Raw genomic sequence first — 26,973 nt, 5'->3', positions numbered from 1 at the left:
GATAGAGTGGAGAAAGAGCACTTGTCAAGGAGTTAGAAGAGATGATTCTGGTTCTAATTTGGTCTCCACCTTGCTTTATGACCTTGGCCAAGGCACTGCCCTGAACATCTGGTCTCTAAATTGAGAGGTTGGGATTAACTGATCTCTGACTACTCTCTCCAGCCTGAAAACCCCACAGATCTTTGCATTCATTACATATATTGGGTTTGAAAGATTCTAGGATAAGCGGTGGCAATAAAAATCATCAAAAAATGGCTAATTTGTAGTCCTGAAAATAAAGTGTAGGTTCTGAATTGTATTTCCAACTTGAGTTGTTTTTTTTTTTTTTTTTTTTTTTTTTTTAAAGACCTTTCTGTGGCTTCCTGGAATGTTTATTTGTTATTATTGTTGTTGTTATAAATTGAGATACAAATCACATATCATAAAATTCACCCTTTTAAACTAATTCATTGATATTTTATTTTAATCAAAGTTTTATGTCCTCCACTGTCCAGTTCCAGAACATTTTCATCACACCAAAAAGAAACCTCTTATCATTACCAGGTACACTCAATTCCCCTTTCTGTCAGCCCCTGATAACCCCTGATTTATTTTCTGTCTCTATGGTTTGCCTATTCTAGACATTTCATGGGATTCATCCATTTTTGTGCTTTCTACACATCCTTGTCAGTGCATGTTATTGATATATATATATGTGTGTGTGTGTGTTTTAATTTAGTTTTTTTTTCTTTTAAACAAGAGGGAAGGAGGAGGGGCACAAGGAGAGAGAGAATCTTCAGCAGGCTTCACGCCCAGCACCAGAACCCGATGCTGGGCTTGATCTCAGTACCCTGAAATCATGATCTGAGCTGAAATCAAGAGTTGTTTGCTTAACCAACTGAGCCGCTTAGGTGCCCCTGTTGTCTGTCTTTTGTTTTTGTTTGTTATGATGGCCATCCTTGTAGCTGTGAACTGGTATCTTATAGGCTTGATTTGCATCTTCCTAGTGGATGATTTATGGTCCTGAGCATTGTCTCATGTGCCTGTGGCCATATGTATATTTTCTTTAGAGAAATTCTGCTTCAGAGCCTTTGCCCATTTTTAAAATGGGTTATTTGTCTTTACTGTTGGGTTGTGAGACTACTTCATATATTCTAGAAACTAGACTCTTAGCAAATATGTGATTTGCACATATTTTGTCCGGTTTTGTGGATTGTCTTTTTACCCACTTGGTGGTATCCTTTGAAGCACAGAAGTTTTTAGTTTTGCTAAAGTCCAGAATATCTATCTTTCGTTTGTTCTTTTGGTATTATATCTAAGAAACTATCACCTAAATTACAGTCACAAAGATTTATACCTATATATTCTTCAGAGAATTTTTTAGTTTTAGCCTTGACATTGAAGTCCCGGATCCATTTTGAGTTAGTTTTGTGTATGGTGTGAGGTAGGGATCCAGCTTCATTCTTTTGCATGTGAATATCCAGTAGTCCCAACACCATTTGTTGAAAAGAGTTCTTTCTCCATTGAATTCTCTGGGTATCCTTTTTAGAAATCACTTGTTCTTTGATATATGGGTTTATTTGTGGACCCTGAGTTCTATTCCATTGATCTTTCTGTCTGTCCTTATGCTAGTACCACACAGTCTTGATTACTGTAGGCTTATAGTAATTTTTGAAATCAAGATGTGGGAGTCCTTAAACTTTGTTCTTTTCCCAAATTGTTTTGGCTATTCAGGGTCCCTTGCATTATTATGTGAATTTTAGGATTGACTTGTCAATTTCTGCCAAAAAGCCAGCTGGGATTTTGATGGATTTTGCATTTAAGCTGCAGATCAATTTTGGAAGTACAGACATTTTAACAACCCATTTTTAGCATTTTCTCATCTGTTACCTTGGGATGTTTTTCATTTATTTAAGCCTTTAATTTCTTCTCTTTTCTTTTTTTTTTTTTAAGATTTTATTTATTTATTTGACAGAGATCACAAGTAGGCAGAGAGGCAGGCAGAGAGGGAGGGAGGGAAGCAGGCTCCCTGCTGAGCGGAGAGACCCATACGGAGCTCGATCCCAGGACCCTGAGATCATGACTTAAGCTGAAGACAGAGCCTTTAACCCACTGTGCCACCCAGGTGCCCCAAGCCTTTAATTTCTTTTAATGATGTTTTGCAGTTTTTGTGTATAGATTTTACACTTCTTTTGTTAGGTTTATTCCTGAGTGTTTTATTCTTTTTGATGCTATTATAAATGGAATTGTTTTCTTAATTTCCTTTCTGGATTATTTATTAATGTATAGAAATATAATAAACTTTTGTATATATTATATTCTGCAATCTCGACGAGTCTGTTCATTAGTTCTCATAGAGGCGTGTGCGTGCTTGCGCGCCTTAGGATTGTCTATATTTAAGATAATGTCATTTGCTAATAGAGATAGTTTTATTTCTTCTTTAACAATCTGGGTGTCTTTCATTTCTTTGTATTGTGCAGTTGCTGGATCAGTTCCTAATCATCCTTAAATGCCCAGTGAGTTGTGCAGAATAGGGGCTTGATTACTTTGTGGGATGACTGACTTTAGAATTAAGAAAACATTTTGTATGTATAGCCAAAAGTCCTTATGTTTAATTTGTTTTGCTCCTTCTCATCTGGGCTCTGAATATACTAAGGAAATTGGAAGACTGGTCTGCTTGGTCTCTGGTTGCAAAGTAAGGTTGGGCTGGTAAGTGGGTTTCTGATATCTGCCTCGCTCAGCCTGAATGTTCAGCAACCACCTGGGAAGTTCACGGCCCAGGAGACGGCCTTGTCTGTTTCTTTAGCAGCAAATTCTGAACAGCCCATTGTCTCTGCTGCTTAACGTGGTTTTTGCGTTGCTCCTTTTGAGAAGCATCATGATTTGTTCACCGCAGAGACCACTTACTTTTTGACAGAAGGTAATTGTTGGGATTCCTGGTTTTCTTCTCACCTTGTGAATCTCTGTTTTGGCACATAGGAATGAGGTGTGTTTACTGCTGGAGCTGTTGGGCTGTCAGAACCTGTGGCTTTTCTTTGGCTTGGTTGTGGCTTGCCAGGTCGCCAGCTTTTGATTCAGAAGTGGTGCTGCCGGATCGCTTGCCTGCAGGAGTGGCCCGCGGTGGAGATGGTGAAGGAGACAGAACAGTCCTTCACCCTTTCACCCTCCTCTTCCGTCTTCCACGCTCCTGTCTCTGTCTTTTCCTTGGAACCAAGTTGCTTATGCTGCAATTTAGGTGGTGTCTGAAGCTTAAAATTCTCTCCCTCTCCTTCTCCCCTGCTTTCTCTCCTACCTTCACTCCTTCCTTGTATTTCCAGGCCTGAGGGGCCGCCTTGTGTTTTCTTTTTAGAAGATGATATTCTAGCCAGAGGGGACTCAGGAGGGAAGCTTTAACTGGGATTTCCGGCCGAGGCCTGCCTTCCTACATCTCTCCAGACCCACTGGTAAGCTGCTGCTTTGCTGATGACATTTAAAGTTGGCCTTCTTTCCTGCCATACTGCCTCCATTTTCCAGAACTGGATTTATTGTTCTGTGTTTTAAAAAATGATTTATTATCTTATGTAGCAATGTGGAAGGAACTTAATTTTTGAAGTGCACAGTTTTTTTCTTTATGGTCCCAGCAAAGTAAAGGAGGCTTGATTGATCTTAGGACAAAATTGCTTTAGTCATAGCTAATATGAAATCTCCTAAGGGCTCCTGTTTTATTTGCTCTTTTAATTTATGAACCACCTTGTGTCTCCTCAAGCGTCTGTGCATGAAGCCAGTGAGCCTGACACGTCCCATTCCCGGCTTTATTTCTGCCCTGATACAAGGTGAGCTGCTACAGGGTTCTGACGCTGTTCGATTTGGGGTTGGATTAGGGAGTACTAGTGTCAGCCAATGAGTGTTTCAGGATTTTGTTACTGCTTTTTTCCAAAGAAAAATACAGCATTAGCTTGAATAATTAAAGCTGGGGACCATAACTGGGAAGTAAATAAAAAGACCCCCCAAGTAAGTGTAAAGTAGCTGCTAGGAACCCCGTTTTGTTTCTCTCTAGGTCATGTCATCCTCAGGGTTCTAGAAAAGTAGTAAAACAGAAATAGCAGAGACCAATGCTCAACAGCTGAGGCCAGTAGAAGAGGAAAAGAGAGAATTAGACTCTTGCCAAATGTGGGGCCACCCCTGCTGCAGGAATTCCTGGGGCTCCCACGATGCTATGGCAGAACACGAAGAAAAGTCCAGATTGGTGCCCTCTGCTGCGGTGGACAGGGAAGCATACGGTCCACTGAGGAGAATTTGCATGAAAATAGCTTCTGGGTTTTGTGGTGTAATTTTGATGAGCTTTAGTTTCCTGAGAAAATTAATCTCTGTAGAACACCTTCTTCCGTTGGTGTTGGCCCAAATGAGGCCTTTGGTATAGTCTTCAGGATGGAGTTTGGGCCGTGGGTAGCCTGATGTAGAAATCTGTTTCTGGGACACGCAGACGTAAGTGGGGACAGCCCTTGGCCCTCAGTTGTCTGCTCTTCAAGAGTGTGAGAAGGGGGAGAATGAGCCATGTGGTTTCCTGTCCGACCTCAGAGTATTTTGGCACTTCCTTTTTGGGGTGAGGGAGCTTCTAGATCCGGAGTTTCCCCTGCTTGCAATTCCGAGCACTCATGTTGGACCTTCACGCCAGATTGTGCCTGGGATAAGGCGTAAGTGTTACTTCTCTTGGAATCCTCAGTGGCCAGCATGGGGCCCGGCGCGTAGTTCTCAAAAGTGTCTATTGAATGTGAGAGCGCGAGAGTGCAGGTAATTGTTTTGATTCTGTGATTTTATTATCTTTCCCTTCAGAAGGTTTTCTGTGTATTTAGAAATAAATTTCTTTTTACTTGCCAAGTCAAGATTGTCATGTCATCCTTTGAAACAGGAAAATCTTTTTCAGAGTTATCAAGATCTTTGCTCTAAAAAGCATCCTAATTAATATCTAATTTCTTTGTTGAAAAATATATTAATCATGTCTTTTCTTCTGTAAACCCTTCCCTCACATCCCCAGTCCATCAGGACCACTTTCTTCTCTGAATTCTTAAAGTAATTACTCTCTGACTCACTTTGTTGGTCCCTTTTTATCCATCTCTCCATTCCTCTGTCCATCTGTCCTTTGATCCATGGGTTGATCATTCCATCTGTCCGTCCATCCATCCATCCGTGGCACAGACCTGGGATGTCTCAGGTGCCAGAGCCTAAAGTGCTCTGCATGTGTGGAGTGTGGTAGCCCAGCAAATGTGGGTGCTCTGTGTATGCTGGGGGTGGCCTTGCTTCCCTCCTCAGTGCTGACACGCTTCTGAAGCAAGAATCTCGTCAAAGGAGGACACAGGAAGGCGTAGCTTGAGGTGTTGTGGAAGTTACAGCAATGCAGTTTGGGTTTAGGGTACTTGGAGCTGCCCCTCTCTGGTCAAGGCAGAGGTTGGCATATTGTAGCCCACAGCTTGTTTTATATGCAAAAAAAAAAAAAAAAAAAAAAGTAAGCTAAAAATAGTGTTTGTAGGTATAAAATGAGTTATAAAAACCCAAAAATCTAAAGAGTATGCCACAGAAACTGTATATGTGCCCATAAGGCCTAAAATATTTACTGTCTGGCTCTTTATAGAAAAAGTTTTCCCACCTCTGGGTGAGAGCACGGAGTCTGAGAACAGAGTCTTTGCCAGCCTGTGCCGAATGTGGGTACAGTGAGCTTTAGAGTTGCTTAGTCTAGCGGCCCACGTGTCCTGGGAGCCCCCGCTTCAGACATCTCTGCTTGCTGTGGTGACCTGGAATTTGCTCCCTGTGGAAGCAGTCTTTCTGTCCAGGGTTGCAGGGAAAAGGCTTTTGAGTAGGGGAGTGAACTGAGTAGAGCCAGGCTTCAGCAAGAATGGTTAGGCCTGGGTGGGAGGGTGAGGAGGACCCAAGGCAGGGCCCGATAGGGAAGCAATGGCCCCTGCCCAAGGAAGTGCTCACTGGGGTCTGAAGTGGGGCGGTGGGAATACGGTGGAAGGGGCTGCGTACTGCAAGGGAATGAAATGGCGGCAACCCGTTCGTCAGACCTGTCTTCGGGCTTCGACCATCTCCTAGAGTCAGACTGCAGGCTGAGCACCCCTTGGTCTCGGAGCTGGTCCCTTCCACCGGGCCTGACGGAGGCGTGGAGGGTGGCTGGGGCCGGGTGATTGTCAGTGAGCCCAGCCCAGAGGGGTGAGGATGGGGAGTTGGGTGTGCAAACCAAGGCGGGATGCTCGAGAGTCGTGTGCCTGGGGAGCTATGAGATGGCAGAGGATTTCCTCCCCTGCGTGGCTCTATAATCCTACCCGTTTACCTTCTCAGTCCTTCTCCAGCCCCGCTGTGCTTGAGAAGTTTCCATCCATCACTTCAGCCTCCGAATGCTCCCTGTCCTACAGCCTGAGGACACTTCGCTTCTGCTGCACCTTTAGCCCTTCTTTATGAGAGCGTGTGTGCAGAGAGAGGACGGCGTGGGTGTCCTGTGCCCTGTGCCCTTCAGTGCTGGGCTCCGAGGCCCTCCCTGAACGTCTTTGGATGATTGATCTCTTATGAAGCGAGAGCACCGTTCGCACTGTGGGCCTGTTTCCTGCCCTTCAGTGCTGGGCACCGAGGCCCTCCCTGAACGTCTTTGGATGATTGATCTCTTATGAAGCGAGAGCACCGTTCGCATTGGGGCCGCTTCCTGCATTTGTGTGCGTATTTCCTGAAGCCAAACTGCAAACTCCCGAGAGCAGGAGCGCTTTTTTTTTTTTTTAAAGTAAGGTTCTTATTTTTATTTTTACTTAATTTTTTTCAAAACACAAGTTGGGCGGGATGAGTCTTATGCCCATTTTGCAGCTGAGCAAACAGCCTCCCAGAGATTTAATGGCTTCGTAAAATAAGATATTTCGTTTGGGGGGTAGTCGTGAGACTTGAACAAGGATTTATAGCTCTTGCCCAGTGAATGATCGCTCTGTTACCTAGAACCATCTGAGCAGCTGAGAGCTGCTCAGTAACCGTTTTATTGAGTTAAAAAGAAAACGTGTAGGTATAACATTGAGGAGTACAGGTGCAGAGCCACAGACTTCATACACTTAGAAACCTCATTGGCCAGTCTCTAATATATCTTGGAACATTATATCAAAAACTAATGATGTACTGTATGTTGGCTACTCCAATTAAAGTTAAAAAAATAATAAAAGAGATTGCAATTGTTGTATGTGCATTGTTTGTTACATGTTGCTATCTGTAGAAATGACTAGAGAGGACCGATAATTTAGAAATATTTGCACATCAGAGAAGAGCTAATAGTAGCCGTTACTATTAATACTAGTGGTATTAGCTGTTCCAGGAAAAGGTACTGTTTATTCATAATAAGTAGATAATAGCAGGATTGGAAAGGAAAGCTCAGATAACATGAGTGTAGGTGTAATTATAATTCAAATGCAGTGGGGGGAATCTTTAAATTAAAATGTTTTGAAGAGCTTCCGAATTTGAGTGTAAGCATCATTTCTGTCATGTCTGTGACAGGAGGTACTCCCTGACCATACAACCATGAGACGCCATCACTCTTGAATTATTTATCATTGGAATGAAATATCCTTTTGAGAGAATCTTATCTTTCTTTAGTGTTAAGAATGCTTCTGTCGCGTGTCACGGTACCCTGGCTATGTCGCACATTCCCTTTTTACATCCCTCCCACCCACTTGGTGGTTATCCTGAAGAAGAGAAGGGGACTCGAGTTGGTAGCTGAGTGGTACCCAGTCTTTGAGTCTGTAATCCCTTTTTTTATGATCTTCTCATTCCTTTTGGTTCCTTTGCTTTGATGTTTTAGATCTCTTTTCTTTGGAGAAAGGCGATTGGGTGGCTGTGGGAGAAATGAGCCCATTTGGAGGCCGATGATGTATTTTTGTTACGTTGGACAAAGTAAATGGTGCCCTTCCTCCCGAGCAGAGTTCATTGCGAATGACGAGTGGATGGTCATTTCCACCGTTCCAGCCGGCTGTCACATGGGCAAAAGCCACTGGTGCGTTTGAACATGGAATTTCTCAGAATCCCGAGGGACGACAGAATGTGTTTGTGAGCCGGCACACCCACATGCAAATTATGTCTATTGGTACCTAATATATGTAAATTTATGCTGCTCTGTTGACAAAGACACTGTGAGTGGTACTCCTCCTGAATAGTGCTCTGTAACTAAAATTTTCATCTTATTGCCACAATCTTGAAGTACATTGATAGTCCTGTTTCCTGATGATTTTCTGTGACATTTCCAGCGGCACCAGAGGTGGAAGATTTCGGTGTCTCCTGGAGGGAGTGCTCCCCCGCTCTCTGCTAAGGGCCATGATTGTTCCTGGTGTGGGAATGTGTCACTCAGTGGCAACAGCAGGGGTGTCAGCTCCACCTCTGTTGTCTTCACCTCCTGAACTTTCCTGGGCCTTGACGGAGGAGTCTCCGCATCTGCTGATACCCAGCCCGAATGCTGTCTCGAGCCGGTGCTGAGCTGGGCGCTGGGGCAGCTGTGCGGGAGGTCAGAGATGTGCGCGCCCTCCCGCGTGTGCTGCTAGCCCGGTGGGAGAGGGCAGCCCGTGCTGGAGGGGAGGATGGGACTGCTCTGGTTAGCACGGCCTCCTGCGAGGGCCTGGACCTTCACTGGGGCTGGGAGCGCAAGCAGGAGGGAGGTTGCCTGGAACGAGGCCTGGCGCCCACGAACACCACTAGGAGATCTGTGGAGTCAGTGCAGACAGATGGTAACAGAGAGATAGGAGAGAGCCTCCTGGAAGGGACAGAGTACTTGAGCCTGGGCGGGCAAGACGAGTTGCCTAGAGAAAGGTAAGAAAGTGCAGAGCCAGGGCGCCTGGGTGGCTCAGTTGGCTGAACGTCTGACTCTTGATTTCTGCTCAGGTCACGATCTTAGGGTCGTGAGATGGAGCCCCGCATCAGGCTCCACACTCAGCACAGAGTCTGCTTTGTCCCTCTCCCTCTGCACCTCATCCCTCCCTGCCCCATGCTCCCGGGCGCGTGCTCTCTCTCTCTCTCAAATAAATGAATAAAATCTTAAAAAAAAAAAAAAGTGCAGGGCTCAGTTGGGGAGGGCCATGCGCACTGCGTTCACCTCTCCATCTGGGCAGGGGAGGTGTTGGGGCCTTTGGTCCCTGTGGGCTGGGGTGGAGACATGTGTGGAGTGAGGAGAGGTCCTCACCCAGCTCGAAGAGGAAAGGAAGGCGTTCATTGGGAATAGCGTCATGATTTTGCAAGAAGTTGTTGTGTTTGCTTACTTTACATCATTCACTGGAGCTCTGCCTATCCTGTTCAGGCACTGAGGCCCTTCCTAATGTGAATAAAGCGAGCGTTCTGGATTTCTAGGAGTTGACAGTTTCGGGGTGTAAACCGATGCGTAAACAAACAATTAGGATGTGGTTTGATAAATGCGGCAAGAGACCAAGGCGGTCGCTATGGCAACATCAAGTTGCTCCTAACAACGTGCGGGAGTGAACGGGCTCGCTTGCCCAGGGCCTTGTGCAGAACCCGGCGACACAGTATAGACGAGCCACTGTGTGCTGGGATCTGCCCGGCCCTGGGTGTGCAGGTTTACCGTGGAGGAGTCTTATAGCCTCTCTCGGGCTGAGTCTGGGGCCTGGGAAGTCTGTGGAACCAGCCAGAAAAACTGTGCCATAAACTGGCCCCCCCAGAGCACAGTCCTGTAATCCGACTGCGGGCAGCTTTCCCTGGGGGGACGCAGCCTCCTGAAGAGGAGGGGTGGGAGGGTGGAGGGGTGGAGGCGTGGAGGTCAGCCTCTGCAAGTGCACCGGGTTCTGACGAGAGCCAGGCTGCCAAGTACAGTGCCTGCATCTCCTGAGCCGCTGTGTCTCCCCAGCACTCGGTGAAAAGGATGTTTCTTATTTTCCTTCGCGGCCGGGAGCAAGGGCAGGGCTGGGGAAAGCAGAGGGGAGGTGGTTGGGCAAACATCTGCATTTTCCGATCCTGGAGCAGCCCTCTCCGTCAGATCAGACAGGATCTGTGTGGGTCGCTGGGAGGACAGAGGTCAAGGTGGCAGCGGTGTCTGTGGCAGACCCGAGGGCCAGGTGCAGGGCCTGGTCCATAGTGCCGTGAGCACAGGGCCGCAGGGTTTCATGGACCCGGGAGTTGTGGAGTGTGAGGGAGGCCCTTAGTCTCGCAGCTTCTTGTCTCCTGGCAGCACGAAAACCTGCCCAGTTGTAGAGGGGAGATACGGCCTGGCTCGGCTTGGTCTGTGGTTATGTCGGTCACTTTCCCTGTGCCACTTCCTCCTTTGTCCTGTACCAGCGTGGGCAAGAGCATTTCCCCTTCCTGCCAGCAGGATCTGGCGGGGGCGGCGGGGCTGGGGGGTGTCCTGCATGCTTCTGCCCCTCCCAGCTCTCCGGCCAGACTTGTTCCCTCCTGGGAGCCGCTGACAGTCTCCCTCGGACTCCTGCCTGGGCTGGAGGCTCTGCATCTTGTTCTGCTTGCTCAGCTTCCCTCCGACCTCGGTCCAGAGGGACTTGTTAGAGGACTTCGATGAAGTCATGTCTAGGTCTGCACCCCCGGTTTTAGTGGGGTCTCGTGTGGTGGTGGTGGCCTGGGCTTCATGATTCGTGACCTGGGCCTGCCGCTTGCGTGACAAATGCTGATAAATGGTTTTTACTTGCACGACGAAGCCGCCTCGGTCTGGAGGCCTGGGCTCTGCCTGGTACCCATGTTCAGACATCTGACTGCCTGCCCAGCTTGTACGGAGGACGCCTGCCCTCACTGCCCACCCCTGCCTGGCTTTTGTCACCCCTGCCAGTCTGAGGGCCATGTTCTTGCTCACGGACGCCCCTGCAGCAGGAGGCCTGGCTGGCTGGTCCTTTGGCGTCGCTGGACGTGACCCCTCCTGAAGTGCTTTTTGGAGACTTCCTGCACTTGAACGTTTTGCCATCATTTCGGCCATCGCTGGGGTGGGGAGGGGTGGGGAGAGGGTGGGGAGGGGCGGGGTCTTCCGGCAGCCTTGCCTTTTCCTGCTGCAGGGGGGAGTCAGGGGCCACGCACCGCTGTCGGATCTGGACCGGCGCTCCATTTGGAAAGTGCTCTGTGAAGCCATACGGCGTGTGTCCCAGTGGTTAGTAGTCCTCTCCCCTCGCCTGCCCTGACTCTTCTCCACTCCCTCGGCTGCAGTGGGCACTGGTTGCTTCTCAGCGCACCTCTCCTCCGTCTCCCCACAGGCTGCAGTCACAGAGCTCATCCGGAAACACACGTGGGCTTTAACGGTGGCGCTTAAAGCTCACTGGGACTCCCTCGGTGTTTTAGCTCATGACCAGACTCTGGCCCCAGCCTCTCCAGCCCATCCCCCTTCCCCCCAGCAGCCACACTCCACGCATCACCCCGTCCTGCATCCCTGTCTTTTCGCGAACGTTACCTCAGCCGGCAGAGCCACTTCCTCTTCTCCCTCTTCTCTCGTCTCTGCCCATCCTAGAAAGTTCAGCGGCGCATCTTTGGAGGCGGTACTAGGTCCTTCTCCCAGCTTTGCACCGCCTCTGTGGCGCCCCTCTTGGGACTGGCGGTCAGCGCGTGAACGGTCACACCACACCTGCCTCCGAGGACTGTGACCTCGCTGAGCGCAGAGACCTGCTTATTCACCTGACGGCCTGCACTTGGGAAACGCTCGCTGAGGGAGGGCGGCTGGTGTTCTCTCAGTGCCACCCTCGTTTTCCTCATCACCCTCAGCCCTGCGATGAGGCAGCGCACATCATCTCCTCTGACCTCCTCTGCTCCAGCCATGCTGCCTCCTGGCTGCTCTGCACACGCGTCCGCGTGCTTCTGCTGCACCTTTGCTCCGGCTCTTCCTTCTGTCCCAGCTCTTCCTTCTGTCCAGGGCTGTCTTCTTTCCTGCCAGCTGCTCCGCGTGACTCACTCATTTTCCCTCTTTGAAACATCCCCTTCTCAAGAGGCACTGCTCATGGTTTACACCAGTTGCCTGACTCTCCTCCCGTTCCTCCCGCAGCATTTACCACCTTAACCTAGTCAGTTCTTTACTCATTACACTGGTAATATCAGTCTCCTCCCCTCCTCCGCATTAGATCGTAAGCTTCATGAGGGCCGGTAGTTCTGACTCTTTTATGTAATGGTGCATTCCCGGACCTAGATCATGCTTGATGCATAATATAAGTTTGTTGAATGAATAAAACTGGCCAGCAGGTGCAGCTTAGATCACAGGGAATGACCCATGGTGTTCCAGAAACAGCAGTATTGCCAGTCCTTAGAAATCTGGTTTCTTTGGCCAAAGGGAAGAGACTTGGATTCTTAGACGGTAGTGCCGGAAAGCTGAATTCGTGGGTATAGATCCCCTAGAAAAGTGAGAGCATGTTTGAATGGCTCAGGCCCTTGGGAATTAGAGTGGTGACCCATGAAGAAGGGGTTGAGATTGCCTTGCTGCTCTGCAGGAAGGAGCTCGAGGGTGAGATGCGGCGCAGCCACCGTCTGTTCTGTTCCAGCAGGCTCCGAGGATCACCTGTATAGTTCTAGATCGCCGCTCTTGATGAAGGGACAATGCTGCCAGTCTGTGCTCCTTATTTTATTTTATTTTTTTACTAATGGGACCAAAGTAGCTCCCCAGCTGAGTGCTTCAGAGATGGGGCTTGAAACTGTGTGAGTCATCTAGTTATGGTCCGTGATGCTGGGAGATTAATCCCCGGGGGTTGCTTCGGTGACGGTGATTGATGCCTGTGTGACAGTTACAGGGGGAGCAGGTGTTGTGTTGGGGCGTGGAAGAGTCTCTCAGATAGTGAAGGCATTGAGAAGCCCTGATGACCTCCTGCCCTGTCTTCCCGTTGGTAGCACTGTCATATTTCTCAGTGTCAGGGTCTCTACAACAAGCATAGTCAGGATGGACGTCCAGGTTCTAAGGTCCCCTTGGTGAGAGGCTTTTATGCTTCTCGAAGGTGTTTCTTTTGCAAGTCCTGCTAGTTCTTCGGTGTTTCTGATCTCTTTTCAGAGACAGCTTTTTATAAATTCTTCACATTTCACTCTTCAGTAACGCTTGTGAAACTTGTGTGGTGACATGGGACCGGCGTGTTTTGCAGTTCAGGGATGCGGGAGGAATGGCGGGTCCCGGGAGGAGCTCCCGGCAGTGATGAGAGCATCTGTGCTGAAGCCAGCAGGGTCTGGACTCCCAACACTGACTTCAGCAGGTTCATACTGACGTGACCTTGGGTGGGGAGGCTCATTCACTCCCATTTAACAAACATGTAACACTTCCTAGTGCCAAGCACTAAGAGCTTCTCAAAAGTTAGATGTATTTAATCCTTCTGACCACCTTGTGGTCATGTAGGGGTGTCATCTGTGTTCAAAGAAGAGGAAACCGGGACACAGAGGCGAAGTAGCTGTCCAGGATGGCGGAGCTGGGTCGAGTGAAGCCAGCTTCAGCCCTGGCTCTTGTGCTCCGAAGCTCCTGCTTTTACCACGATACTCCCTCTCTGCCTCTCAGCTTTCTTTAGCCTCCTAAATCCGTAAACTGGGAGCCGCTAATAATGCTGCCTGGGTGCGGGATTGGTGTAGGTATTAAATGAGAAAAGTCCCGTAGGTCACTTAGCCTGAGCTTGTCCCGTGGAGAGGACTCACGGCTGCTGGTGCTGCTGCTGTGGTCTAGTAGAGGAAGGTAAGATGGGGTGCAGATTCTGCCACAAGGCAACGTGTGCCAAGTGTCCTTATGGAGCATGGATAACAGATTATTTCTAGGGGTGCTAGGATGCCTGTGGGGAGGGGAGACAGGCATTGGATAGATCCAGAAGCTGGGGCTCTAATGGGTTAAAAAGCCAGGGTTTGACTAGCTGAGTGGGTGTGACAAGGTGCAGGAAGATGGATTTGTTCTGGGATGCAGTGGGTGGCACTCTTGTGTTGAGCGAGGGTAGGGGTTGGGGGGGTGGGGGGTTGTGGGGGGAGTGAAATGAAAGGCCAGGCAGCCACTGTGGGGTCAGGTCACAGAGGGCCCCACCACCCCACTTCCGGCCTTTTGAATGCTTCATTAGTTTTGCTTATTGTCTTTTTGTTCTCTCCCTTTAGAAATTTTCTCCCACACCTTCCTTCCAGAGGATTTTTAGAAATAACCGATTTTTCATGACTCACTGATCGGACACATCCTGTTTGGGGAAGTGTTGAGAGAGGAATTTCGCAGTGGTGCGAAGTGCGTTCCTGATGATGAATGGCGGGGTAGGGGGGAGGCAGGGGGAGCTGCTCCTCTGCTTCCCCCGGGCACGCCCACTGCCCCCACCTGCCTCACTTCCCCCGGTGAGTCGAGTTGCTCCAGGTGCACTGTTTCACTGCCTTGACCTGGACTGTGTCGACTGGAATTCTCCGTCTTGTATCGTAGGCAGGACCAGTGTGCGGCTGCAGAGTGACTAATGATGGAGATAATCAAATTAGAGATGGGGCCTGGAGTTTTGAACCTGATGGAGTTAGATGACCTTTTGAGCCAAACAGATGGCCTGTCTTCGTGTGAGCCAGGGTGGCCGTGACAGAGTATGTCCCTGCTCCCCTGGTCAGAGTTGCTGTCAGAGCCTTATTATAAGAAGCAGCGAAGGCGGCCTTGCCTCTCAGGGCACACAGAGCACATGCTGTGTACTCCGTTGGCTCTTTCCTTTGGATGGTCTGATTTTACCATAGCTTGCTGGTGTTTCAGTTTTTATGATAGGCCTTGCTCATTCTAACAGAGGCCGGATGTTTTAAATCACTGTGCAGCAGCTCTCTTTTGTATAGCCCGAGGCCTTTTGGCAGGCTGCTTGGAAAGCTTGATACATCAGGGAGGGAAATAATAGAAAAATCAGAGGGAGGGCTCGAGTGGTGGAAAGGGCCGCACAGTGAGGCCCAGCCGTGCTTTAGACGGGAGCGGGCGCTGGTGCGGGACAGGCTGGCCGCTGCCCGGGGAGGGCTGGCCTGGGGACAGGGCACTGGGGACAGTGAAGATGCTGGGGAGGCTGCCTTGCCAGAGATTCGAACCCTGAGTGGGACCTGGAGATCTTTGCTGGAGGATGAGCCTGGCGAGGCCGTCCCTTGAACCGTGGTGGGGCCGCCGGAGTGGGCTCGAACAGAGCATCCCAGCCTGGGCAGTTTGGCCTCCAGGGGACTCTTGGCCAGCTCCAGGGAAGTGTGTGACCCCGGGGAGTGGGGAGGGCTGGGGAGAGGCAGGGGTGCTGCTCAGCCTGTGGCAGTGCCCAGCCTAGGTGTCACTGGTGCTGCTCCCAGAGCCTCGGGGCTAGACCATTGCCAAGGAACTGGGGGCTTGGCGGGTGCAGGGGGCAGCCCTGTACACTTTGCTCCACTTGGGCCACGGTGTCCTGGTGAGAGGAGGGAGGGTCTTGACGGGCCCGATTGTGTTTTAAGTTGGACAGGATGAAGATGATTTAGAAATTTTCATAAGCTGAAGTTTAATCAAGTGCCATGAAGAAAGATCGAGATTTCAGGGCACTTGGATATGCCAAGTCAATGGAGATCTCCAGAGAGTTGCGTTAAAATGCTGATCTTGGACTCCTCACGTGTTCTCATCTCTGCCCGTGTTGTTTTAACCTTGCACTGTGCAGAATGCCAGATGACCTCCTTTTGGGATGTCTTTTGATACTTTACTTTTATGTTATAAAGATGAATAAAATTAAAATTACCTAAGTACTCCTACAAAGAGCTTGATTCTAATTTGGTTTTATAATTATCTGTATTGAAAAATCTTAATTCAGTATATATGAAAGTAGGAAACTTTCCACTTGAGACTTAAAGGGAAATTGAAAGATTGATAGAATAAAAAAAAAAAATGCAGCGTATTACCCCATTATTGCGTGTGCATATGTGTGTGTGAGGGGTGGGTGTGTGTGAGCTACACATGATGCATTTTACTTTTTTAAAGAAAAAATGCCCTGCCTTTGAAATTTGAACTATAATTTATTTTCAGCACAGTTAAAAATTGTTTTTTCTGTTGCTTTTCTTTCTTGTTCTTCTTTCCTGCATCAGATAAAAGGTGTTTATTTTCTTCTGAGGGTGTGCTGACTTCTAATTTATTTCTTAATTAAAGTTCTGCCTTAAACTGAAACGCTTAGATGCTATCCTTCTAGGCTTTGGTAAAAACTGCTGTGTTCTTGGGCAAGTCACTGCTTCTTCCAGGAGGCTCAGTTTTCTCCTCTGTGACACCAGAGAGACAGAGGAGCCCTGGTTTCAGTTCTCACATTCTAGGGTTTTATAAACAAATGTCTTTGTGCTCAGCCTTCGTAGCAGCTGACGTGTTCACTTTGCAGAACTTTGTCTTAAGAATGTGCAGAACCCTGATCACTTCAACCGACCTCAGGTGCAAAGCTGCTCTCATTCCTATATTACTTTAAGTTTCTTTCTCCAGGGTTTTCTGATTTATAAGTCAGAAAATTCCCCTCCAGATGGGAAACCACAAAGCTTCAAGTATTTCAGATATAAGTATTATGTCGTGTGTGGGGTCGGGGAGGCGGGCGTGCAGGGCTGCAGCCTGTGAGCGAGGACTTCTCAAGTGTTGTTTCCTGTTTGGGTCACCGTCATTGTGGTGTAATGTACGTATAATAAAACTGATAAAAAAAATATTTATTTACTTTAGAGAGAGTGCGCACACCAAGGGGCCGAGAGGAGAGAGAAGAAGAGGGAGAGAATCCCAGGCAGATGCCACGCTGAGCATGGAGCCTGACTCAGGGCTCGATCTCACGACAAGATCATGACCCAGGCTGAAACCAGTGTTGATCGCCCAACCAGCTGAGCCTCCCAGGTGCCCCAAGAACTTAGCTGATTTTAAGGGTACAATTTGGTGAGCTCTGACAAGTGTACAGTCATGTGATCACTACCACAATTACAATGTGAAACACTCCCATCATCCGGAGAGGTGCTCTCCTGCTTTGAGCTTATTAGTTGGTGGCTCTAGTACCTTTTTTTTTTTTTGGTAGATTCCTTAGCATTTTCCACATAGATCGTCATGTCACCTGCGAATACCAAGTTGTACCTTCTTCTTCCTCTCCAATCTGTTTGCCTTCGTTTATTGCTTCTGCTTCAAGGCATACTCCAGGCTGCGGGTAGTAAAGTGTTTGGGTGGTTGTGGAGAGAGTGGGCATCCTGGTCCGATTGCTGATCCTCAGGGGAAGGCATTCAGCCTTTCACTGGTGCGTGTGGCAATAGCGGCAGGTCTTTCGTGTAACCCCTTCATCGGATTCTCCGCTATTTCTAGTTTGCTGAGAGTTTCCCTCGAGAATGACTGTTTAATTTTGTCAGATGCTTTTTCTGCATCGATTGAAATGACCATATGGTTTTCCTTTTTTAGCTTGTTAATGTGGTGAATTACATTACATTTTTAATGCTGCGACTACCCTTCAGTATGGAAGCCTTATGTGTAGGGTAAGCACGGATTTTGTGTCAGCATATTGGGATTTGAGGATTAGCTCTTCTGCACTTCATAATTTCCTAGTATATTCAAGAGTTCTTGACAGCAGTTACACCACATAGTCATTCCAGTAGGGTCTTGTCTGTTTAAGTGTAACTCTGCTAACCTTTTTACAACTTCATTTTATTTGGGGTAGAGCGAAGCCATGTGTTTGTGTGGGAGAGAGCAGACCCTTCTGTAGGTTTTGTTGTATGCCAGACTGTAGGACCTCTGAGTTCCCGCGGGGGTGCCATTTCCTTCACTCTACAAATAAGGAAATTGAGGTCCTGTTTCTTGGAGGTAAGTAAATTTTCTTTCATCTGACATTAACTGAGCACCACTAATGCCTCAAGCGTTTAGATCCATCTGACTGGTACAAAAGCTTTTCAGTAGGCAGCATCCTCATTTCTGTAGGTGAAGAAAGTGACTTTCCCAAGACCACACAGCTGGTGACAAGGAGGGCTGGATTTTGAATTCCAGGGTGGTTTAAGGGGAGAGGATTTTAGTCAGGATGAAAAATTAGACCATCTCTTGGGGGCACCTGGGTGGCTCAGTGGGTTAGAGCCTCTGCCTTCGGCTCAGGTCATGATCCCAGGGTCCTGGGATCGAGCCCCGCATCGGGCTCTCTGCTCAGCAGGAGGTCTGGTTCTTCCTCTCTCTCTCTCTGTCTGCTTGTGATCTCTCTCTGTCAAATAAATAAATAAAATCTTCAAAAAAAAAAAAAAAAGAGAAAAATTAGACCATCTCCTAAAACAAGAGGTAGACAGATTTTTCACAGCGGGTCTTCACTGACTTACCTGAATACAACAATGAGAACAAAAATAAATTCCCAGGGGCGCCTGGGTGGCTCAGTGGGTTAAGCCTCTGCCTTTGGCTCAGGTCATAATCCCAGGGTCCTGGGATCAAGCCCCGAATCGGGCTCCCTGCTCAGTGGGGAGCCTGCTTCCCTTCCTCTCTCTCTGCCTGCCTCTCTGCCTACTTGTGATCTCTTGTCTGTCAAATAAATAAATAAAAATCTTAAATAAATAAATAAATTCCCAAACTAAAGATTATTAGCTCATATATTTATTAGAACAACCGTTTTTCTTCCTAACTCAGCTTAGGTTCATGAAGATATTTTATCTATATTAAGCAGTGCTTTTGCAGAATTTTGGTTGACCTGATAGGCATGTAAAGCATTAATTCTTTTCCTGATAATTTTCAGTGGAAGGTTTTCTGGGAAGCCTTCGCCCTGTTGCCACTTTATGCTAAGCTGGGGTTATGGTTATGCGGTCTTTGAGTTCCGGACACATAGTCCGAGTTGAGTATATACGTACACCTGTGAAAATGAAACTGATTGATTGAAGTACCTGTTCATGCCTCAGCAAAAAAAAAAAAAAAAGAAAAAGAAAAGAAAGAAAAAATGCTGTGATTTTCCTGTGGTGGACTGGATATTTCAGCCAACATAGACCGAACACCTATTTTATGCCAGACACTATGCTAAGTCATGGAAAGAGAGGAGAAGAGAAAGGAATGAAATTTTGAAATCAAAATGAAATTTTGATCTGGGCCTTAACGGATGCATTCAACAGACAAAAAAGAGGGCAGAGGGTTCTCTGGTTGCATGTGTTAGGGTCCAAATAAGTTCATTTATTAGGGGATCATGTTAGATTAAAAGCTTTGTGTGATTGGATGGACACGTGTGAGTTTCAAACCAGATTCTACTCTTTCTTAGCTCTGTACTTCTGGGCAAGTTGGCTCTAGTTTCCTCATATGAAATCAGAAGATGAAGGTACAGGCTTTCAGTGTGTGTTTCTTGTCTTAGAAGTGGTGAAAGGTCTGTGCTGTGTGCTGGAATGAAACCGGATTTTTCGGCCATGCAGTGATGGCAAGTGTCCTGTGTGGGCAGCGATCTTGAGGAGAGCAGACTGTGGTGGTTTGCAGGTGGAATCGAATCTGGCCTGGACTGGGGGGAAATGCAGGTTCAGCCCCCTTGCCGGGACTCAGCTGACTCTGCAAACACCTAGCCCAAACCGGCAGGTTGGTTGTAGTTAGGTGTTTGCTGATTCAGTACACTAAGATTCTACAGTGACCTCTGGGTCTCTGCTTCTATGAGTCTTTCCTCCTGGGAGGATCAGCCCCTGGGAAATTGATGCTGCAGACCGGGAATCGTCCCAGCCCTGCAGCAGCTCTGTCTGGCCTGGCGGGGAGGGGGGCTTGATGTGCCTCCAGCCTGGCCTGGAATGAGTATCTTGTGTTGGAACAGAGTGTTGCTTCTGTCCTCCAAGCCTTCTTGGTGAAGAACTTTGGGCAGATAAGTTGGTGGCCAGATCACTGTAGGAAGGAGGTGACCCAGAGGCCTGTAGTTCCTTGTAAGGCCAGGGCGGGAATCCAGCTGATCACCATATGATCATTCTTTTGCTGTTTCCTTTTCTGCTCCAACTTTTCTTTCTTTTCCTGCCTTCTTTATGGATGAAAATTGCCTCCTCTAGGGCATATGATATTGGGGAAGCAACTTATGATCGTGTGAACATGGTCAGGTGAGACCCTTTCATATGTTCAGACCATTAGGTATGAGACCTTGGGGAACATTAGCTCCTCCCTGGATGTAACCAAGGCCCAGTAATTTATGATTTTTTTTTTCTCTCGAAAAGGATGCATAAGCAGTCTTGTGTGCTTGCTTTATTTTGGCCTAATCTGAATAATGGCTTTAAGTATTTATGGAGGGAAGGCATATGGATTAACAAAAGTTTGTACTTCAGGTTCCAAGAACAGGAATGGTTTGCTGTAGCTAGCCTTGAAAAAATTTTCATAAAGCACATTTTTGTTCATAGATTACAATCACAGTTGGTATAGGAAGTCAGATGGGAAATGTGACTAAATCAGAGAAGGAACTATTATCATGATTTTTTAAAAAGCATCTGCTTTCTATATGTCAAACAGATTAATTCACTTAAAATACTTTTGAGATATAGTTCGATGGAAAGTCAAAGATATACTACATTTTGCAGGAGGGTATGGATTAGAAAATGAGGTAGCATTTCTACTTAGGGAAGCTAGAGCTTGTTTTGTTTTTATCTAAGCTAACGTGAGATAGTGAACTTACAACTGGGGCTCGCAGGTGTGCATCCGTTCGTTCCTTCACTTGTTTGTTCATTTACTCATCAAGCAGTTGGAGTGTGTACGGTGCCTGTTGCCTGGGGTTCTACAAATATGGACCTTCCAGGGCTCATAGTCTGGTCCTAAGAGACAGATACAAGTCATTAGGAAATAGTATGGTAAAAATAGCCAGCGAATTTTGTTCTCCAAAATGAGAGGTGGTACTGTGTGTTGGTTTTTATGAAGTGTGTGTGTGTGTGTGTGTGTGTGTGTGTGTAATACATACATGTATGTATTACACACACACACACATTTTCCTTTTGGGAATTAGTAGAAAAATTACTTTAAACTCATTATTAAAGGAATTTGAGTATATTCAGGCCTTCACATAGAGAGTACCTTAACACACCATTAAGATTAGGATTAATTTAAAATGCTTGATTTTGGAGTACCCCGTGAAGGTTAATTTGTGGAGGCGGAGAAGGCTCTGAAAATCCTTGAGTAAGGGTCTAGGGTTTATGATGCCAGTGGAACAGAGCGCCCTGTACGAGAGCACAGTTACAGCTTCCAGCACAGAGCGTGTGGCTCAGTCAGCGCTCCTGGCAGAACTCGATACCACATCAGCTGAGGCACGTTTCAGGTGGAGCCGTTCTGCCTCAGTGGCTCTGATGTTTGCTTGGTTCGAGGACAGAAGCAGTAACTGGTGCTTTCAGGTGGTGTGACAGTATAGACAGCACGTAATGACGGTGCCCCAAATACTTCACCAAGCACCCATCAGTGTTTACAGAAAGAGCGGGGGATGGATGTAATGTGTGTTTTTTTTTACAGTATAATTGGGTTGTTTGACATGAAGGAAAAACATTTCACTACATCCTCTTTAAGGCGTCATCGAAAGAATGGCTTGGGTTTGGTTATTTAGCCTTCGTGCTGAAGCGAGTGCGGCTGAACTTGGTGACAGGATGGTGCCCGAGTTCGTTTGCACTTACGCCTCCTGTAGGGTAGAAGGGCAAGGCGGGAGTCATGCAGGCTCGGGTTTGGATGTGGACTTTCCCCTTTTAATGGTAGTGTGGCCTCGGCCAAGTGACTGTGTTTCCCACTCTGCAGAACTGTCGGGAGGTCAAGTGTAATCTCGCAGGTTCTGCTTCCTGCTGCACGTGCACACGGGCAGGGTTCAGTACAAGGTTCAGTACCAGGCGGTAATGAGATATTCCTGTCACTGATCGAGATTCCAGGAACTGGGCTTGCTTTTGAGGGCAGAGCTGGGATCCTCCCACGCAGGAGCTTCTGGTCTGCAAACGACTTGCGGTCCTTGCTGAGGAGGACGGTCTTCTGGACCCTTTGGTGGCTGTGGTGTGGAAGGTCAGGGTTGCTGCTGCTGTCAGGGGGTTCTGGAGACGCCCAGGGTGAGGGGGTGCCTCCCTTGGAGCTGGCTTGCTTGGCCATTCACGGCACAAGATGGGGAACTTTTTGTAAAAACAAACCCTGAAAGATGAGTCATAACTTTATTTTTGGTCATTTCTCCAAGTGATGGCAGTTTCCTTCTGTAACACACTCGGTTTCCAAGTCTTTTTTTGCACATACTTCTCAAATACCACCTCGCTTCTTCCTAACTTCCCTGTCTTGCTGTGTCTTCCTTCAGTCAAAAAGTGGTTACTGAGCACACTGGCTGCTGCTGGTGCGCTGGCCGCCGGGGGGCGGGGGTGGTGGTGGTGGTGGTGGTGGTGGTGGTGGTGCAGGGCTCTCTGCCTTGCACGGTTCACGTTACCTTCTGTCACCTGCCGTGAGCTTTTTCTCCTTCCTGGTGGTTGCCTCTGACGGTAGGTGCCGAGCACCTCTCCGGTCACCGTCTGTCTGTCCACCGGAACAATGCCAGGAGCTCCCCAGCGGCCAGAGCAGTGCCCGGAACATGACTGGTTCTCGGTCAATATTTTGTTCGGGCCCGGATGCGAGAAGGGTGAGCCCCACCTTTGGTCATATCATGTAATCAAGCCTTTAACAAGCAGTGTGTAGAGCGTGTGGTTATTTAAGTTTTATAGGAGGACAGGCAGGTGGTGTGCCCTTGGGCAGTGAAGGAGCACTGGGTTGGGCCCCGCAAACCTGATTTAGGGGCCTTGGCCCTGCCCCTGATAGACTGTGTGACTCTGAACAACTCTTCACGTTTGTGTGGAAAATCAGCTGGGATTCTCTGTAAAGTCTTTTCGGAGCCCTTATTCCCTAAATGCTTAAAATAGGCACACCTAACCGCCTCTTGATGTGCGTGTGACCTTTTTTGTGACCCATCTACTACCAAGCAAGTGAACCCTGTGACATGTCTGGTCATTCAGCCGTACCTGAGGCCTCATCCTGGGTCCAGACTTCTAGAAACCTGCAAAATGTCTTTAGGAATCTTTCATACAATACACCTTTCTTGCTTTTCTCTCCTTGATGCTCTTGCTCCTTATCTGCACATCCAAATCCTTCAGCCCTGATGGGTCCTCGGCGTAGGGGAGGCTCGTCTCTGGGAAGTTCATGGCTTCTGCGCAAGGCTGCGTGCGGAAGAATCATCCAGTAATGTTTTGAATTGAGAATGATCTCCTGGCTGACGGCAGTTTGTCTGTTTGTGAGTTTTTTGTTAGCACATCTTGCATGGGTCTGGTATCAGGGGGCAGCGACTGGAAATCTTGCTGAGGACGAACTCTCTGCTCCTCAGTGACGGAGATGTGCCCTTCGCCGGAGAGGTGCCATCTTGGAATGGTTCCAAATCACCTGGTGCCTGGGGAAGCCGGAGGCCCTCCGCGGTCTTCCTCTGCACCAGGTGATCATGTTACCAGTTTGCCTGTGTGCTGGGCTGTGCTCTCGGGGATCTCATTCTCTTCTGTGCTTCCTTCTGTTTATAGCTCCATGTTTCGATTTGAGTGCTTCTCTAGAATTTCTGGCTGCTTCTGTTAGAAGGGGGTTTAAGGTGGTATGACATGGAGGAAGGAACTCGGATGGCATTTGCATTCCACGCTTCGGATCCCACCTGTGCTGCTCATTCTGTCTCACGTCTCCTGTCTTTGGTTTTAAAAGCTCAGTCAGGCCTCCGCTTTTTGAAATTTAGGAATGATCCTGAGTCATTCATTAACGGAGATGGTGTTCAGAGAGCACACAGGCTGGCGTCGGGCAGAGTAGGTGTGCAGTGAACGGGAGCTCGTACTATTATTCCACGCGGGCTAACAGTTCTGCCCTTGCATAGTCTCTCTCCTCCTTACTCTGTACTTCATGCTCTTGGGTTTAAAGTCTGGTGCTGGGGCACCTGGGTGGCTCAGTGGGTTAAAGCCTCTGCCTTCGGCTCAGGTCATGATCTCAGGGTCCTGGGATCGAGCTCCGCATCGGGCTCTCTCTTCAGCAGGGAGCCTGCTTCCCCCTCTCTCTGTCTGCCTCTCTGCCTACTTGTGATCTTTCTTTCTGTCAAATAAATAAATAAAATCTTAAAAAAAAAAAAAGTCTGGTGCTAAGTTTGGCTGATCTAGGAAACTGTTGCTCTTTGGCCTTGTTCCCTGCTCCCCTCCACACACACACACACACACACACACACACTCGTAACTTCTTTATGATGTGTCCCCCAGCTCTTAGGCTTAATTATGCTCCACTTAGCTAGAGGTCAGCCTTTTAGCAGCCTCTGCCATCTGGAACGTATTCAGACTCCGGAAGTCAACAGAGAAGGCCTCTTAGCTCCGCGGCCCTCGTGTCTAGGTCAGACGGCAGGTGAAGGGGAAGGCGGCAGGTGAAGGGGAAGGCCGCTGACGGAAGGCGGAGCCGCTGACGGAAGGTGGAACAGCTGGCTGCAGAGAGGATAAACGCCCCGAGTGGGGCCTTTCAGCGTAGCGGCCGGCAGCTCCGTCTCCCGGGCCGACCATCCGGCGTTACAAGGCAGCCAGGCTTTCGTTCTGCACGTAATCCTGAGTATCAAGGCAGAATCACACTGAGCAGTCTATATTTAAGAAAACAGGAAAGGGGTGCCTGGGTGGCTCAGTTGGTTAACTGTCTGACTCTTGATCTCATGTTTGTGAGTTCAAGCCCCGTGTTGGGCTCCATGCTGGGCATGGAGCTTACTTAAACAAAAAAAATACACAGGTTTTAGAAAAACCAGGAAAATACAAAATTTGTTTCTCTCGGATTACAACCAAGATCATTAAAAAACAAAAACAACAAAAAAAAACCCTTGTCTTTTTTTCCTGGATAACTAATTTATGTGGAACTCTCCATTTTTTAAGTATAAGGGAAATACTAGGATATTTTGATTCCTGCCACCTACTTGCTAGGTGATCCAGCAAGAGTTAATTGTTTGAGCATCCATTTCTTCCTCTACAAAACCAGGATAATACCACCTAGCTCGCAGGGTCACCAGGAGAATCGGCGAGACGCTGACATGCAGGTGTCAGATACGAGAGCTGGGTGCGTGTGGAAATTCACTCCTCGTTCCTGCTCTTTACTCTGTAAGTCAGAGTAACACCTTTACCTTTGTGTAAATTTTCTTACACCATTTGAAATGGCAGTTGTATATTTCAGTTGGATTGTAAGTTCTATACGGTGAGGGACCTTGTCCCTGATCATGGTTTCTATCCCCAGGGGTCCCTGCCACTCTTGTTGGCTCTGCCAAGAGCTCAGTGTTGGCAGTGAGTGAGGCAGGCCCTGGTGTTTGAAAGTCACCAGGAATTCTCCTTGTCCCCAAATCCAGAGGATGAAGTTTGTGTTAAGTAATGCTGTCCGACTTTTGTAATCACTCTGCCCCCATGCACATTAGACTTTCAGACTCCTAGAGTTTTAGGTCTGACCGAGACTTTATTTTAGCATTCCTGTGGACAAACTGCGTGTTGTGAGATAGACCAGCCCAGACGGGGGCTGAGAGGTTGTCTGCTAGGCAAGGCCACACAGCTGGTTAGTGGTGGGGCCAGGCTGGTCCTTGGGTATCTGTGTAGACCAGGTTTCTTCCCTCTTTACAATGCTGATGGGGCTTAGTGTCTTGTCTGCTATGAAACTTCGGACCCTAAATGTGGAGTGAACTCTTAGCATGAACTTGGTTTGTGCACTAGGCTCCATTGCTTAGTGCTGCCCCTTAATCTCTCCCTGTCCTTCTGTCCTCATGTTCCCAGAGGGCATGGCACGGCTTTCCTCTTAGCAATTTTCATGTCTGAGATGATTGCAGTGTCTGAAGGGTTTCATACTTATGAACTTGAGTCGCACATTTGGATTTGCCGTATTCTCAGATGGGAATCGACTTGAGGGGGTATCAGAAGGCCCGGCCTGCCACAAACACTCCCCTATAAGCCTGCTGGGATTGTCCTGCAGGAAGGACCTTGCAGAGATCATGGGGGATGATTCATGGAAAGGAAATGATGGGGGGACTTGTCACACAGATGGGTATACGGGGCCTTAGCAGATAGAGCAACACAGTGTTGAAATGGAGGGCAGAGCGTGGACAGCCTGTATGGGGCTGGAGCCTGGGAGCCTGGAATCTTGGCAGGAGCTGGAACCTGCCCACCACTGCTCGTGCCTGGCGCTCAGCTGAGTATAACCCTTGTGGGCTGAGTTGAGTTGGGTGCCCTGCTGGCTCCAGAGAAAGGCACAACCTCCCCAGGGGACACGCAGAGGATGCCCCAGGGGCTTGATCAGAGAGAGGTGGCCATGAAAACAGACGGCCAAGTTTCTAGGCTTTTGTTTGGGGCCAGTCCTGCTTAGGTGGGGAGAGGGTAGGCCTGTCAGGATGCTACCTCCCACCCCTCATAGGCCGTGTGCCGGGGGAGGGGAAAGGAGCAGCGGCAAATCTGGGTTTACCCCTTTTCCCTTTTCCCTTTTGGACCAATTTCTTACTTGGAAAATTTATTTTATATCCTTAGCCTCAGTTTCATTGTCTGTAAAATGAGGAAGTTAATACCTACCCCACTGCCTCGTAGGATTGTTGTGAAGCTAAAACGTTACACAGGATCTCCTTTCAGCAGAAACCTGTCGTTATCACTTTTAACATTTAACATGCTGCCTAGCACAAAGTGGGTGTTCGACGTTTGTTGGGTAAAAATCCGTTACTGTAAGGTGTGTTACACTCATGGTCATTATTGCTAAGGATTCAGCTGATGGTATTTGACCGCAGACTTCAACCTAAGCAAAGGGAAAAAACAAGAAATGTAAAGCAGGATCATTACACGGCTGTTTCTAGAAGGCCCAGAGTTTGCCTAGCGCTCCAGGTGCCGAGTGTGACTTTGAAAGATGTCAGATCCATGCCTTGTGCAATGACTAGAGCCTTGGATCATTAATCACTTCCCAAGCCTTGGAACATATCACGTTTTCCTGTGCTGTGCTGGATGTAAGATGCAGGGCACATTGCCTGGTCCCCAAGGAGAATAACACAGCAGGGTGGTTTGTTTGGCTGAAGCCAAGTCCACAAATAGTCATCCAATGCCACAGAAAGTGCTGCGAGCCAAAGAGGGGGACAGGTAATGCGCTGTGGCACTCAGGAACTACACTCAGAGCCTGGGTGGAGGGGAGGTGTTTCGGCCTCTGAGATGTTGATCTCCTGTTAA

The 26,973-nt window shown here is 48.1% G+C and overlaps 1 protein-coding gene across 8 annotated transcripts in view; it reads left to right on the top strand.

Moving 5' to 3' along the window:
* The window catches only part of ASAP2 (ArfGAP with SH3 domain, ankyrin repeat and PH domain 2), a 166,805-nt gene that overhangs the window by 10,448 nt on the left and 129,384 nt on the right, over positions 1-26,973 (top strand). The window contains exons 2-3 of one of the 8 annotated variants that reach the window (XM_045084893.1): positions 3,329-3,422; positions 3,725-3,791. The exons of 6 other annotated variants lie outside the window; for them this stretch is intronic. The gene's annotated coding sequence lies outside the window, so the exon portion shown is untranslated. Of the gene's footprint in view, positions 1-3,328; positions 3,792-26,973 lie in introns of all 8 variants that reach the window. One more of the 8 variants, XM_045084895.1, reaches the window with a different exon arrangement.

Source organism: Mustela putorius, unplaced genomic scaffold (genome assembly GCF_011764305.1).
Source record: "Mustela putorius furo isolate JIRA1106 unplaced genomic scaffold, ASM1176430v1.1 tig00000813_pilon_pilon_pilon, whole genome shotgun sequence".
Lineage (NCBI taxonomy): Eukaryota > Metazoa > Chordata > Mammalia > Carnivora > Mustelidae > Mustela > Mustela putorius.
The sequence above is the reverse complement of the archived record's forward strand: the minus strand, read 5'-3'. Positions and strand labels throughout refer to the sequence as shown.